The 16,511-nt window shown below is 40.8% G+C and overlaps 1 protein-coding gene across 1 annotated transcript in view; it reads right to left on the reverse strand.

Annotated features, from left to right (window-relative positions):
- The window catches only part of LOC146785333 (uncharacterized), a 217,219-nt gene that overhangs the window by 200,188 nt on the left and 520 nt on the right, over positions 1 to 16,511 (reverse strand). The gene's annotated exons all lie outside the window — the stretch shown is intronic.

Here is a 16,511-nt window from a genome sequence, read left to right on the forward strand (position 1 = left end):
ATTGTTGACAGAGATTTAATTTGTGTTGCTGTTGAAAAGTAAGACTTGCAGTGGAAAGAAAAGGACAGCTTCTTTTTAATTGTGATGGTTAGAATTTAGCAGAAATCACTTTGAAAGAAAAGAGAGGAAAATGGCAGCACATTTGAAAAAAGCTTTAGTTCTGTAAGAATTGATAACTCAGGAAAGGGGCAGCCTGTGTTTTGTGCCTACCAACACAGCATGAGTCTGTGTGTATATAGGAATTGTTGTCTGAGATTTAATTTGTGAAGTTGTTGTTCAGTAAGAAATGCAGACCTAGGAAAGGGGCAGCCTGTGTTATGTGCTTAAAATGATGGCATGAGTCTGTGTGCACACAGGAATTGTGGGCAGAGGTTTAATTTGTGAAGATGTTGTTCAGTAAGAAATGCAGTTCCAGGAAAGGGGCAGCCTGTGTTATGTGCCTAAAATGATGGCATGACTCTGTGTGCGCACAGGAAATGTGGGCAGAGATTTAATTTATGAAGTTGTTGTTCAGTAAGAAATGCAGTCCCAGGAAAGAGGCAGCCTGTGTTATGTGCCTAAAATGATGGCATGACTCTGTGTGCACACAGGAAATGTGGGCAGAGATTTAATTTATGAAGTTGTTGTTCAGTAAGAAATGCAGTCCCAGGAAAGGGGCAGCCTGTGTTATGTGCGTAAAATGATAGCATGAGTCTGTGTGCACTCAGGAATTGTGGGCAGAGATTTAATTTGTGAAGATGTTGTTCAGTAAGAATTGCAGTCCCAGGAAAGGGGCAGCCTGTTGTGTTTACTCAAATTATCCCTTAGCACACATGCACTGTTACATACATCCCTGCAGTCTTCGTGCAGTTCTGGAAGTCTCTTTGCTCATCTGTCTTGCACCAGACAATATACAGTGTTTAGAAACACACTCTTGGCACACACGCAGTAGATTCTCGAACACTCTCATGTGTAGTACTCAGCTCTGTGTGCTGTTTCAGATAGCACTGTGTAATGCAAACACATTCAACGTCACCAAGGCCTCATTTAAATTGATCTAGTCTAATCACTCACCCTGTAACACATGGTCATGGTCTTAAGGAGCTGTTAGGACATGTGCTGTTTTCTGCTTCTGTAAATGATAAGGGAAATGTATCCGGCTGTAACAGTAATTTGGTACTATTCAGGGACACTGTTTTGTTCCAAAAAACATAGCATGAGTCTGTGTGCGCACAGGAATTGTGGGCAGAGATTTAATTTGTGAAGATGTTGTTCAGAAAGAAATGCAGTCCCAGGAAAGGGGCAGCCTGTGTTATGTGCGTAAAAAGATGGCATGAGTCTGTGTGTACACAGGAATTGTGGGCAGAGATTTAATTTATGAAGTTGTTGTTCAGTAAGAAATGCAGTCCCAGGAAAGGGGCAGCCTGTTGTGTTTACTCAAATTATCCCTTAGCACACATGCACTGTTACATACATCCCTGCAGTCTTCATGCAGTTCTGGAAGTCTCTTTGCTCATCTGTCTTGCACCAGACAATACACAGTGTTCAGAAACACACTCTTGGCACACACGCAGCAGCTTCTCCAACACTCTCATGTGTAGTACTCAGCTCTGTGTGCTGTTTCAGATAGCACTGTGTAATGCAAACACATTCAACGTCACCAAGGCCTCATTTAAATTGATCTAGTCTAATCACTCACCCTGTAACACATGGTCATGGTCTTAAGGAGCTGTTAGGACATGTGCTGTTTTCTGCTTCTGTAAATGGTAAGGGAAATGTATGAGGCTGTAACAGTAATTTGGTACTATTCAGGGACACTGTTTTGTTCGAAAAAACATAGCATGAGTCTGTGTGCGCACAGGAATTGTGGGCAGAGATTTAATTTGTGAAGATGTTGTTCAGTAAGAAATGCAGTCCCAGGAAAGGGGCAGCCTGTGTTATGTGTGTAAAATGATGGCATGAGTCTGTGTGCGCACAGGAATTGTGGGCAGAGATTTAATTTGTGAAGATGTTGTTCAGTAAGAATTGTAGTCCCAGGAAAGGGGCAGCCTGTGTTATGTGTGTAAAATGATGGCATGAGTCTGTGTGCGCACAGGAATTGTGGGCAGAGATTTAATTTGTGAATATGTTGTTTAGTAAGAAATGCAGTCCTAGGAAAGGGGCAGCCTGTGTTATGTGCCTAAAATGACGATATGAGTCTGTGTGCGCACAGGAATTGTGGGTAGAGATTTATTTTATGAAGTTGTTGTTCAGTAAGAATTGCAGTCCCAGGAAAGGGGCAGCCTGTTGTGTTTACACAAATTATCCCTTAGCACACATGCACTGTTACATACATCCCTGCAGTCTTCATGCAGTTCTGGAAGTCTCTTTGCTCATCTGTCTTGCACCAGACAATACACAGTGTTCAGAAACACACTCTTGGCACACACGCAGAAGCTTCTCGAACACTCTCATGTGTAGTACTCAGCTCTGTGTGCTGTTTCAGATAGCACTGTGTAATGCAAACACATTCAACGTCACCAAGGCCTCATTTAAATTGATCTAGTCTAATCACTCACCCTGTAACACATGGTCATGGTCTTAAGGAGCTGTTAGGACATGTGCTGTTTTCTGCTTCTGTAAATGATAAGGGAAATGTGTCAGGCTGTAACAGTAATTTGGTACTATTCAGGGACACTGTTTTGTTCCAAAAAACATAGCATGAGTCTGTGTGCGCACAGGAATTGTGGGCAGAGATTTAATTTGTGAAGTTGTTGTTCAGTAAGAATTGCAGTCCCAGGAAAGGGGCAGCCTGTTGTGTTTACACAAATTATCCCTTAGCACACATGCACTGTTACGTACATCCCTGTAGTCTTCATGCAGTTCTGGAAATCTCCTTGCTCATGTCTCTTGCAGCTGACAATACATAGTCTGAAGAAAGACACTCTTGGGACACACGCAGCAGCTTCTCCAACACTCCCATGCGTACTACTCAGGTGTGTGTGTAATGCAAACACATTCAACGTTACCAAGGCCTCTTTTTCTTTGCTCTACTCTAAACACTCACCCAGGTTGCAGATACTTATGGTATGAAGTAGCTGTTAGGAAATGTGCTCTTTTCTGCCTCTGTGATTTTCCAGGTAAAATGTGTAAGGCTGTAACAGCAATTATCACTTGATCTACCAGAGTAGTAAATGTGCTTTGAATTTGCAAATCAAATTCTGTTTTCTGCTTAGAAGCACACCATGAGGCTGTGTGCGCACAGGAATTGTGGCCACAGATATAATTTGTGTTGCGGTTGTTCTGTTAAAAAATGCACTTGCAGGAAAGGGGCAGCTTGATTTTTTTCAACTGTGGTGGTTAGTACTGTGCACAAATTAGTAAATCACAAATGAGAGACAAATGGAAAAACATTTGAAATAAATGAAAAGTAAAAAAAAATATTTAAATGAATTATAATTACAAAAAGGATTTTTTTTTAGTTCCTTGCAGGTATTGCTGAGCAACAGTGAAAAAAAAATGCCTTTAAGGACAAGAAAAAGGAAAGAAAAGCAACAACAAGTATATCTGGACAAAACTGGGAAAAAAAAAATAGCAGGAGAAGCTCGAGATGGCAAAAAGAAAAGTCCCTAAGGCTAGTGAGTTCCAGACTGGGTCTCTAGATATCCAATTAGTTAGGTTGCCCCTGGTCTCGATGCAAGACCTGGTTATTTTTAACCTCTATCTTAGAGGGACAAAGGGGAAAAGGTCGCAAGTTCTGGCCACTCTGGATACTCTTATGGATACCTACGGCAGTACGAAGGGCACGATTATTGCGGGAGATCTTAATGTCACGTTTGAACCCCTCCTAGCCTCAGATTCAGAATGGGGTCTTGATCCCGAGGAGGATCGTCTGTGGGATATCCCAGCCTTGGCTCTTCCCCCAATTAAACGTTGGTCTGAGGTTATAGTCCAGATAAATTCACTCTGTTATGAGCATGGTCTTAGGGCTTTGAATGGTAGAACCCGGGGTGACAAGATGGGTGCTAACACTTTTGACAATGGTCGCTCCAAAAGTAGAATTGATTATGTCCTCTGCTGTAATAATTTATGGCATTCCATTAAAGATATGGTGGTGGAATCTAGAGTTGAGAGTGACCATAATCCCATTTGTGTCACCCACCAGTGGTGGAGCGGTACCTCCTCTGCAGTAGGTACAATTGAACTCTATCCGCCAGAAGTTGTGCCCTCTAATAATATGCGTAGGGTTAGATGGCGGGAGGTGGCGGCCAACGATATGTCCCTAGCAAAAATAGATTCTGACTTGGCTGGTGCCATCTTGCATTTAGAGGACGCATTGGCCTCCGACGAAGGTTTGTCCCAAGTTACAGGTATCCATGAGTTATTCTTTGAAAGACTAAAAGGTTACTTTTTGAAGCCAGCGGTTAAAAACAAAACACGCCCTTCTGGGTGGCTTCGTTGGTTTGATAGGGAATGCAGAAAGGCAAGAACGAATCTAGCTGCAGCCCTCTCTAGTGGCAATAGGACTCGCACTCAGCTGGCAAGGCAGGCCTACAAAAAATGCCTTGTGCAAGCAAAAAAGACCTGGGACGAGCTCTTTTGGCAAGATTTAAATGGAGCAAGCTATGGGAATGACCCAAGAAAGTTTTGGAATATTATCAAGTGGAACAGGGGTGGCCTGCCCGATACCCCTTCAAACCATGTGGCACAGGAAGATTGGCTCAGGTATTTTATGCCTCAATACGCCTGTAGTGCTTTACATAGTGATTTGGTTACAATCCCATATGTTTTTTACATTAAAGGTCCTTTCAGTCCCAAAGATGTTTCTGTGGCCCTGGCCTCGGTAGCCACTGGACGTGCACCTGGATCCGATGGGGTCCCGTCTGATGTCTTTCTCCAGAATAGAACTTGCTGGAGTAAGTACATTGCACTAGTGGCCAATGCGGTGGCTGAAGGTGCCCCTGTACCAAAATCTTGGGGGGCCGCCATTATTATCCCAATCTTCAAAAAAGGTGATAAGGCTCTCCCGAGTAACTACAGACCCATTAGTCTGATAGATACAATACAGAAGGTCATCGGGAGGATGGTCCTGAATTTAATATTAGATTGGGAAGAGGACAATGGGGTTTTATCCACATTCCAAGCAGGATTCCGCAGATCGATTAGTACAGTGGACCAGGTTTTTCGTTTCATCCAATTACATTGGAAGACTGTGACTTTGGGGAAAGGCAGTCTCTTTGTGGCTTTTGTTGATCTGAGAGCTGCCTTTGACCTAGTTCCTCGGTCAAGGTTGTGGCTCGTTTTGGCAAAGCTGGGGCTTCCTCTGGAAGTTCTGACTTTGGTTATGAGACTACACGAGTCCAACTTTGCTAAAGTCCAATGGGGAGGTTATGATGAGGTTACTACTGAGTTTCCAGTCGAGCGCGGTGTACGCCAAGGCTGTACTATGGCCCCGACGCTCTTCTCTTTGTATATTAATGGGATTGTAGATCGTATGCTCAGTGTTCCCACAGATGCTCCTAAACTGGCGGGGATAGCCACCCCAATACTGATGTTTGCGGATGACACTCTTATTGTGTCAAAAACACCAAATGGTTTGCAAAAAGCTTTGTCCGTTTTTGATGATTTTTGTTTAGCCCATGGATTAGAAGTAAATGTATCGAAAACCAAACTTATGGTTTTTAACCCACCTCCTAGTTACAGAGTAAGGAAGTTCTTCATGAATGCCCAGCCACTAGAGGAGGTTAACAGCTTTATATATCTTGGCATGCACATATCCAATGATAATAAGTGGAATAAGCATGTCATGATGTCCTCCTTGAAGTTACAGCAGACTACTGGGGTTTTACTCAAGGAGTTTAAAACCTCCTTTACTAAGCCAATTAAACCTGTCCTTCAAGTCTATGAGGCAAAGGCTTTAAGCTCTGTCTTGTATGGGGCAGAACTATGGGGTTTCGACTCCTTGAGATCCCTAACGGTAGTCGAAAATAAATTCCTACGAAGTATTACAGGTCTACCGCAGAGTACACCATTGGTCCCCTTGAGATATGATTTAAGTAGGAGAGCTATCCTGGAATTAGCTAACCTCCGTCCTGTTTTATACTGGCGGAGGTTGTGGTCTACCCCGGAGCTCTCCTCCTACGCCAGGGGACTCTTGGATGTTATCAAGTCTGACACTTCTCACAAGATTGGCTGGCTTAGGAAGATACGTGCTGCCTTGGTTGACTTGGGCTTGGTGGGGCTGTGGAGTGATCCACTGACAATGACATTCCCTTCTAAGAGCTCCTTGAAAATGCTGTATTGGGAACATATTGATTTTAAGATCTGGAGCCAAGTCAATAGCTCCTGGATGACTAATTGGTTCTTAGTGACAAAAATTACTCCAGCCCTAGAAATTTACTGGGACCTGATTACCAAACCCAGTGACAGGAAATTATATTTTCAGCTACGAATAGGTTCCTTGCCACTCAGGTCACTGACTAGTAGCTGGTCAAATGCTGGTAATGATGCATGCCCTGTATGTGGCATGCAGCCTGAATCGATTGGTCATTTCTTGTTTGTATGCCACGCTTATATTGTCCCAAGACGCATTTGGCTGTCTCCATTGTGTAGGGCTTTGGGCACTAGGAGTAGTATTGTGGCCTTGAGGATTTTACGTACTAATACCCTACCAATTATTTCCATTGGTCTTGCCAAATATCTGGGCTGGGCATGGTATCTAAGGAACAAATTGTTACGCCCTCTCTGTCATTCTTAATTGAGCTTTGTGTAATAGAGTTATGGAATACTTTTACTGTTTTAACTCCCCTTATTTTATATGATATTCTATCATCTAGTCGTCTGCTTTACTGTTTAATTCTTTTTTAATACCCATTTTAATATTTATTATATGATGTCTTTTATGATCCTGTTACATTTATTTTTGTGTTTTTAATGAATTGTAACTTTGTGATACTTGTGTCTTTTATGAATTTGAACTTTCGAATAAAGACTATGATGATGATGATGAAAAAGTCTACTGGTAAGCAGAGCAGAGATTTCTTAAAAAAGATTTTCAAAAAACAAAAAAATGGCAAAAATAACTGTAAAACAAAGACAGTTTTATGTACAAAGCAACAACACAGTCAACAGCAAAAAAAAAAGCTAATGTACAATCAGAAGTATGTCAAAGTGATTTAACACGAAAATTAGATTTTAAAAACATTCGTCGAAAAATGTTTCATAGAAGAGTGATGTTAAATTTGCTAAAGGATGTGAAAAAATATAAGAAAAAAACAAAATTTATTAAGAAAATTTTTTTTATAGAAAATATTGTAAGTAAGGCTTTGGAAATAAAAAGAAAACTTTTTATTCTAATTTTGAATAGGATGCGTAGATTAGAAAAATTAGTGAGTGCAATGAAGTCACAAAGCAAAAGGAAAAGAGAAGTGAAAAAAAGTAACTTTTGTAAAGTGTTCTTGGGAGAATGGAAACACAGTTCAAGTACTGAACCATTTTTTAATGAAGAGAGTTATCTTCAAAGTAATAGTTTGTTGCATGCAGTTGACACCAATGGTAGAGCATATGAAGTTAAGGATGGTTGTGTGATGCAAAAAGAGAAAATGGTCCCAAGAAATGAGGAAGAAGTAATGGCTGCTGAGGCTATGGGGAGACGTCCAAAAGCCCCAGTGTACACTTGGAACTGTAGTAGTATTTGTACTGTGCGTCAGGAATCTATTGATAAATTACGTGTTTTTCTAAGAGAATATAGTAAAAAGAGTGTAAAACAGAAGATGAAGGTGCTTCAAACACTAGATCCATGCAGAGTGAGAGAAAATACTGGTTTGCAGGGACATTCTCTGGCTTGTCTATCTAGAAAAGTGTGTAAAAGTGTTTTTCATCATTTTAGGATGCTGGCTGTTCATCATACTGAAATGAGAAAGTTTGTGAGAACATTGTATTTTGCTAAAAGTCCAGCAGTAAAGTTGAATGAGTTGAATAATGCTCTGTTCCGTGGATCTGTATCAGATGTAGTGAAGGTTACTGATGAGATTCAGTTTTGTTACTTTGGTCCAGAACAAGAAAGTGCAGAAAAGGACACAGTAAATGAGGAAAATGAGGAACAGAATGTAGAACTCATTATTACTAAAAATTTTGAGGATGAAATGACAAAATTTACTATCACCTCTAATGAAAGACCAAATATTACTTGTATTTGTTGCCGCAGAAGTCATTATAAAATTCAAACAAGGAGTGTTGATCTGTATAAAAAAAGTGAAAATGAAGATAATTATAAGTGGAAGGATTTTGCAACATATATATTTCTTGAAAATTGTTTTGAATTGGGTGAAGATCAGCGTATTTGTAAATACTGTTATAATAAGTTAGAAGAAAATAGAATGCCGACCAGAGCTGTACATAATAATTTAGAATTGGATGCTATTCCTGCCGAACTTTCAGAATTAAATACATATGAGTCTATACTCATTCAATGTGTTCATCCGTTCCAGACCATAGTACGTATGGAGCCCAAAACTGGTAAATTACCTCCTTCTGATTTACTGAGAGGTTTAAAAGGAAGAGTGGTGTATTTGCCCTTGGATTTGAAAAAAAATATGGAAACTATTGATGCAGATACTTTGGAAACTGAACCATTAGTAATTCTGGTTAATGGTGTACCTACAAAGAATAAGAAGATTTGGCAGGAGCTGGTGGATGTACGAAAAGTACAAAGAGCAAATTTGTATTTGAAAAAAAATAATAAATGGTATGAATCAATTTATATAGAAGAAGAAGAAGAAGAAGATTTACAAGAAGACACAGAAACACCAACTGGTCAAATTAAAAAAAGTGGACAAGTCAAAGGAAGAAGAAATTTATGAACATTTTAGCATACATCCTCTTCATTCAAAAGAAGTTATGGGAGACACTATTGATCTGTTTCAGATGAAGAAAGCAAAAGGAACTCCCGTGAGTGTATGGGAGGAGAGCTTGGAAGCTCGATGTTTTCCCCAGCTGTTTCCTACAGGAAAAGGAGGACGATACGATGAACGTCCAGAACAGATTCCAGCTTCTGAGTATTGGACTACAAGACTATATGCAGAAGATCCAAGATTTCGTCAAAGTATTCCTTATTTGTTCCATATTTTATTTGAAAGCGACTTGTCTGCATTATCTTATGCAGTAAATCACATTTTAAAAAGTGGAGTACATTTACAAAATGTGTCTGCTAAGGATTTTATGGAGAAAGTGCAGCACCGAGATGATCATTTGGAAACACAACTGATCAATCTGATGGCTTGTCAGCGTGGGACAAATGAATATTGGTACCGACGCCATGGTGAATTAAAATGCATGTTACGGAATTTAGGAACTCCTACATGGTTTCTAACCCTAAGCTGTGCCGAGTACGCATGGGATGATTTACTGGATTTTCTAAGAGAGGCAAATTCAAACATTGAATACAAGACAGCTGGAGAACTGTTCTCATTGGATCCAGTTAATGTTTGCAGATATTTCAATCATAGATTTGAGGCTATGATGTCCTTCATCTGCAATAAAAAAAATCCACCTCTTGGAGAAGTAGTGGATTTCTTTTGGAGAAAAGAGTACCAGGCAAGAGGTGCTCCTCATATTCATATGCTGTTGTGGATCAAGGATGCCCCAAAGTTTGGAACAGATACTGATGAAGCAGTGTTATCTTTCATTGAAGAATATGCAACATGTGCTATACCTAAAAGCACAGAAGAGAAAAAGTTAAAAGAGCAAGTTTTACGTTTCCAAAGTCATCGGTGTGGAAAATACAGTCGACGGAAGTACAAGACAAAAGATAAATTCTACACAAAGTGTCGATTTGGATTTCCTAGACCTGTTCTTTCAAAAGGAAGAGTCAACAGTTTTATGTCAGCTGTGCGACATACTATAACCAGAAAATCTCCCAAAAATACATACAACCTAAAAAGAAAAGAAGAGTCAAAATTTATAAATGACTTCAACCCAGTCATTTTATCCATGTGGAATGCTAACATGGATATTCAGTATGTGGCAGACAATTCTATTGCTGTTGCTCGGTATGTGACATCTTACATCACTAAATCTGAGAAAACAGAATTGAAGGAAATGTGGGAAGAGATTTCTCACGAGAAGACTGTCAGTAAGAAGCTGTACAGTTTCAGTTTAAAGATGTTATCGCATCGAGAAATTGGATCCTACGAATGCTCAGATAGGTTATCATCTGCAAGTCTTTACTCGAAATCCAGAAGAATAATTTGGGTAAGCTTAGGCCTTGCAGGAATGAGAAATCGGGTACTGAAATCTGTTGGAGAAATTGAATATTTGGCCGAGAATGTCCCACAAAGTACAGATATTTTGAAATCAAACATGTTGGACACATATTACCCAAAGAGAAGTCATCATCTTGAGAACATGTGTCTCTATGAAGTGCTGCAGAACTACATTTATTCACGGAAAGCCACAGAAGACATCAACAATGGAAAATATAAAGTCATTGGTGAGGAAGGATGTTTGGTGAAGCAAACAAAAGGAAGTTTGATAAATCACAGGAAGCTGAGTTGCGACACTACTGACAAAAAGGAATTTTACTACTTGGCTCTTTTACAGCTGTTTAAACCATGGCGTTCAGAGGACGAACTACTGGGAGAATTTCAAAGCTATGAAGATTCTTTTAATGCTAGCAAAGACAGTATAGAATGCAGTACTTTCTCAACTTATGTCCAAATGTTAAATGAAGAAAATGAACAGGAAGCAAAAATTGCAGCTGAAGTAGCTAGAGACAGTTCTCAAGACAGCCAAAGTTCAGTAACACTTAGTCAAGATCCCCTAGGACAACCAATCATAGAAAATGAAGCTGCAGTAGCCATGACTGAAGTAGAAACGGCTATGAATCAAGCACAGGAAGATTCAATCGACTTACTAAATCTGGAACAACAACTGAATGAAGAACAAAAAGAAATTTATGAAGAAGTCACCAAATAAATTGATCATGGATTACTACATGAAAAGAAAGAGTGCTCATGCACATCATTTGAACCAATCAGGATGTATGTGAGTGGACAAGCTGGAACTGGTAAAAGTTTCTTAATAAAAGTCATCAGAAGCTACCTACAGCAAAAAACAGCTTCAAATTTGTCTTGTGTGGTAACTGCTCCAACTGGGTTAGCAGCCTATAACATAAAAGGAATTACCTTACATCGCTTGCTAATGTTACCAGTGGAGCATGAGAACAAAATAGAATACCACAAGCTAACTGGAGAAGCATGCCTCGAAGTTTCAAGAGTGTTGAAGAAGATGCGCTTAGAACAAACAATAGATAACCTTTCACAACGAAGAGCAAATTATGTCCGTGTGCCCATCCAGCGTAACATGGGCACGCGGTGTGCGTAGCGCACCGCGTGCCCACCGTGCGTGCACGGCACTAACTGCGTAAAGTGGGCGCGCGGTGCGCGAAGCGCACCGCGTGCTCACTGTGCGCGCACGGTGCGCGAAGCGCACCGTGCGCGCACGGAACGAACTGCGTGAAGTGGGCGTGCACGCCACGAACGGCGTAAAGTAACTTAGCATTTAAAAAAACGTACAAATTCACTGAAAAAACCATAGGTTTCACACACGTTATAGTTAGGAATTAGCATTTAAAAAACCTTGCAAATTCAATGAAAAAACCATAGGTTTCACACATGTTACAGTTAGCTGGACATTTCACTCGTAAAAAACCATTGAAATTCCCCCGTTATAGTTAGTGCAGGCAACTATAACTCACGCGACCGCAATCCTCTGCTGATGACATATGTGTCTTAATGAAAAAAAAATATTTGTAATATATGTATAGCTAAAATTTAATGGAAGAAGACATGGGCAAATAAGTGTCTAAATACAGTATTAGCATCAGCAGAGGATTGCGGTCGCGTGAGTTATAGTTGCCTGCACTAACTATAACGGGGGAATTTCAATGGTTTTTTACGAGTGAAATGTCCAGCTAACTGTAACGCGTGTGAAACCTATGGTTTTTTCATTGAATATATGTATATATTCACTGAAAAACCATAGGTTTCACACATGATATAGTTAGCTGGACATTTCACTTGTAAAAAACCAATGAAATTCCCCCGTTATAGTTAGTTCAGCTTACTATAACTCGCACGCCCGCAATCCACTGCTGATGACATCACATATTACATCACTCATGACATGGTCAGTGACATCACTCATGATATCACTGATGACATCTCAAATGACATCACTGATGACATCATTGATGACGTCAGCCATGTGATAAATTAGCACATCTTCTCACACCCTAATATAACCTTTGATACACCGACTCAAAATTTCAGAGTTCCATTCTCAAAACCATACATACTGCAATACTGAATGGGCAATAATTATTTCCTGCATTGTGCGTTTGGAGTATATGTTTGGCAGCATATGAGCAATTATCTTTAGTGTTGTGATAATTACCTGATATTAGGAGCACCCGTTTTTTATGATATGAAGGCACAGTTGGAGACATTGTAAGGCGCAAGTGGCTATATTTGTAAGCACACTTTATCATTTTGTTAGCAAATCTAAACAGCGTTTAAAGGCACAAGTGAGCAGTATATTCAGTGATTGAACTTTGGATAACATCTTGTGCATAATCAGGTGAGATCATAAGGTGGTGCAACAATACTAATTGGAATCTCATGATGCTGAATACATAGTCTAATAGAATTCCTGTTTTAGAAAAAACTGTATATATATATCGTAGAGCTTATTGAGGGAGACACACTATTGAGTGTCAGCACACACCAAAAAGGTAATTTGAATGCTAATCTCCCAGTGTTTGCTTTTAAGAGAGGGTTTGAGGACATTCTATGCTTATGTGCTGTTGTGTATTTTAGGAACAATCACGAGTGGTTAGCCGTGTCAACTTCCAGAACCTGTCTGGACCAGACGGTGTACCCTCGCCTTGGTGAAGTGTAGCAGTCTCTCTTTCTTCTTTGTCTCTCGTCCCAAAATCCACTTCCCTCTTTGGGCACCTGCCAGGGCTTCTGTTGGTGTCAGCAGAACTGAGAGGTGTTCAGAGGGGGTTGAGGAACAGTCATCATCCCTGCAGACGGACCTGGTTTTCAGGTGAGTGTCTGGACTCACATCTTACAATATCTCTTACAAGTAATAGGTGCTGGCTCCTCCAGAAATAAACACTACATCATATAATATTGTTGGAGCATCATAAAGTCTTTTTGGGAGGTGATGGGTGCTCCTGGGAGTTTTACTCAGTAAAGTACACAAGATCCTGTGACCACACTTATGTTAATTTCAGCTTGTATTTTAAAAAAAGCCTCATTTAACCAATGTTGTTAGGTAAATCATCTTATCTATATTTTAAACGGTATATCCTTGTAAGTTACATACTCTTTACACTTTATAATAGTGGAGTTTCACTTTCTTTGTAGAATAAAAGTTTAAATTCACACTTCTACTGACATAATAACATTTGCTGGGTAATGAAATTGTGATTTCATTTTTCACCTTTAATCAATGTGCTTCATCCAATGATTTTTGAGCCTATTTATACTTCATAAATTAATATGTTTGCTAACGTGTTTCTCTCAAATTTGATTCAACCATTAGAATTCTCAAGGGTTAGCTACTGTCTATATTTTGGGAAATTATGCCAACACATCTGCAAAATAAACATATCTCTTCTTAGGAAATTGTTTCTGCGCATGTCTCTTGTCTACGTGTAAAATGTGATTTTCCTGTGTTTGCTAGATCCTTTTTTTTGTGGAATTGTCAATTTGTCATTGTTTTTTGGGTTATAACAGTAACCATAGCTGCACTTTAATTTCATTTTAAAAACTGAATTTCAAGGGCTTTTAAAGGTACATTAAGTTGTTATAACCAGAGCTTTCCAAACTTCACTTTAACCTTGGTTTGGTGAATTTTTCATTTTCTTATATACAATACCAACAGTATATACACCTTTCTCATGGGTGCAGCAGGGGTTGGCCTCTGTGTAGTCGGAATGTTGCTTTTAATGCTGAAAAACCCTCGCAGAAACACAAAGAGAGAGGGAGAATGCATTGCACATTTCACATATATTGCTGGATCCTAAAATAACACACTCAATTTCTGTAATTGGATAGTGTGATCTCTGTAACAACATTATTGTGTGCGCATGCAAAACAAAGGCATTCTGTTTTAACATTGTTTCACTGAAAACGTATACACCACACAGAGTGTAGCATCAAAGATGCATGTTTTGTGGAAGTCTGCTGTGTGTTACTCCATTCTTTAAGTTTGCCACGTTCCAGTCATAGGTGGGAAGGCATGGATTCTAGAGGTAGCAGTTTCACATTTGAGAAATGTGTGGACAAGGCAGAATCAGATATATGTCTTGCAACTGTTTCAGAGAAGGTAACCATTCTGTGTGAAAGATACAATTAGAAGCCAATGTCTCAGAGAGACCCCACCAATCAAGTGTCTATTCAGTAGGATGCTGTTAGAAATGGGGGCCTCTAGTTCACAGAGGTAGGTACCTTTGTCCAATTAGGGACCCTTGCTTCTAGTCACGGTAAGGGGGATACACTCCTGCTCACCCCCTTGGTAGCTTGGCACGAGCAGGCAGGCTTATCTCAGAGGCAGTGTGTATAGCATTTGTGAACACATACAATAATACACACCACACCAGTTTAGAAAAATAGTAAATCTTTATCTAAACTAACCAGACCAAATACAATAAAAATCTAGCATACAATACTCTTGAAATATAGTACTTGTGCAAAAATACCTTTTAATTACAGGAAAATCAATAAAACACACTTCTTTTGACTCGGTAGCTCTTCCTGGGGTGACCGCGATACTGAACACAACAGAGTCTAACAATTCCAGCCCGCCACATCGATACTGGCCAGCTAAAGTGTTGACAGACTCAGACACAGTACCTTTCTTGTTGCAACCAACATGTCGGTACGAATCAGTTAGGGCAAAAGTCATGGTTGCGTTGTGAAGCGGAGCGCTGCTGCAGACAATGTCCTCACAATGAAGTGCAGGCAGCAGCTCATTGACGGAGTTGGTGAGACCAGGACTTGCGTTGAAGGGTGAGAAGGTGCTCGCTGCGGTGCTGGCAAGTCACGGTGCAGCGATGGAGCAGGGCGATGTTCGGGTCGGGCAGCGACGGAGTCGGTGACATCCTTGCAGCATGTAGCGCAGCGTTGCAGAGTGCGGTGCCCTCAACGACGCGGTGCAAGCAGCGGCTCATTGATGGAGTCGGTGAGACCAATGTTGCATTGCGAAGCGAGGCGCTGCTCTCGTCGGTGCTTTCAGGACACGGAATCCTGCGATGGACTTGATGACAGAGTCGGTTACCCTTTTCTTCTGGGGAAACGATCAGAGACAGTGCCCACAGACACGGTGAGGACTTTGCTGTTCCTGAGACCTCTAGAACAGGGGACAAGCTCAGTGTCAAGCCCGTGGAGATCTTTTCTTCAAGCAGGGGGACAAAGCAAGCAGCAAAGTCCTTTTCTCCTTTCCTTGGCAGCCACTGCAGGCCAACCCCAGACAGCAAACAGCACAGGGGCAGTATTCCTCCTCAGCTTATCTGGCTCTTCTCCTTGGCATGGGTTTTTCTTGATTTCCCAGAAGTGATCTAAAAGTCTGGGTTCTGGGCCCCTCTTTTTATACACAAACGTCCTTTGTTCTCTGAAGGCAGATAGTGTCTGTACCCAGCCAAAACCAGTTCCGCCCTTGCTGGTGCAGCTTCCTGGCAGGAGGTGGAGACAGCATTGTTAAAGGCAGACCAGTCCGATTCAGGTGAAAAGTAAATCTCTTCCCCCTACTCTAAATGCAGCCCAGGTCTATTCACCCCAGCCCTGACTCATCCGACTTCTAGAGCCACTGCCCCTCTCCAGCCCCAGTCATCCAAGAGCCAGACATGCAATCACAAACCTAGCAGAGGCACACTGGATGGTTAGGCTAGAAAATACCTACTTTCTAAAAGTGATATTTGCAAACACAGAATGCAAAAATCACTCTCAATAAAAGATGCATTTTAACATTCTGAGTTCAGGCATACTAAACTTTGTTTTTCTACCTTGTTCCCAGGGCCAGTTATGTTTATAAGATGTTATGAACAAACTCCTCATTATGTCCTATGGGAACAGGTAGCCTTGCAATAGTGAAAAAAGAAATTGGCAGTAATTCACTATCAGGCCATGCCACACACACTTCCTTTCAGATGCACAGCACCCTGCCTACAGAGGTACCTTGGGCCTACCTTAGGAGTGACTAATATTTAAGAAAATAGAAGGTTAGTCACTGGCAAGTGTTTGCATTTGCTAAGTCGACATGGCAGTCCCAGACTGCAGACAGGCTCTGTGGGTGGTAAAATTAGTGCTGCAGCCCACTAGCAGCATTTAATTTCCAGGCCCGGGGCATACACAGTGCACTGTACTAGGGTCTGACTAGTAATTCAAATAGCCAATCATGGAAACACCAATACATACAATCAATTTACACAGGGAGCACTTGCACTTGGGCACTGAACAGCAGTGGCAACGTGCGCAAAGCATCTAGAC

Source organism: Triturus cristatus, chromosome 11 (assembly GCF_964204655.1).
Source record: "Triturus cristatus chromosome 11, aTriCri1.1, whole genome shotgun sequence".
Classification (NCBI taxonomy): domain Eukaryota; kingdom Metazoa; phylum Chordata; class Amphibia; order Caudata; family Salamandridae; genus Triturus; species Triturus cristatus.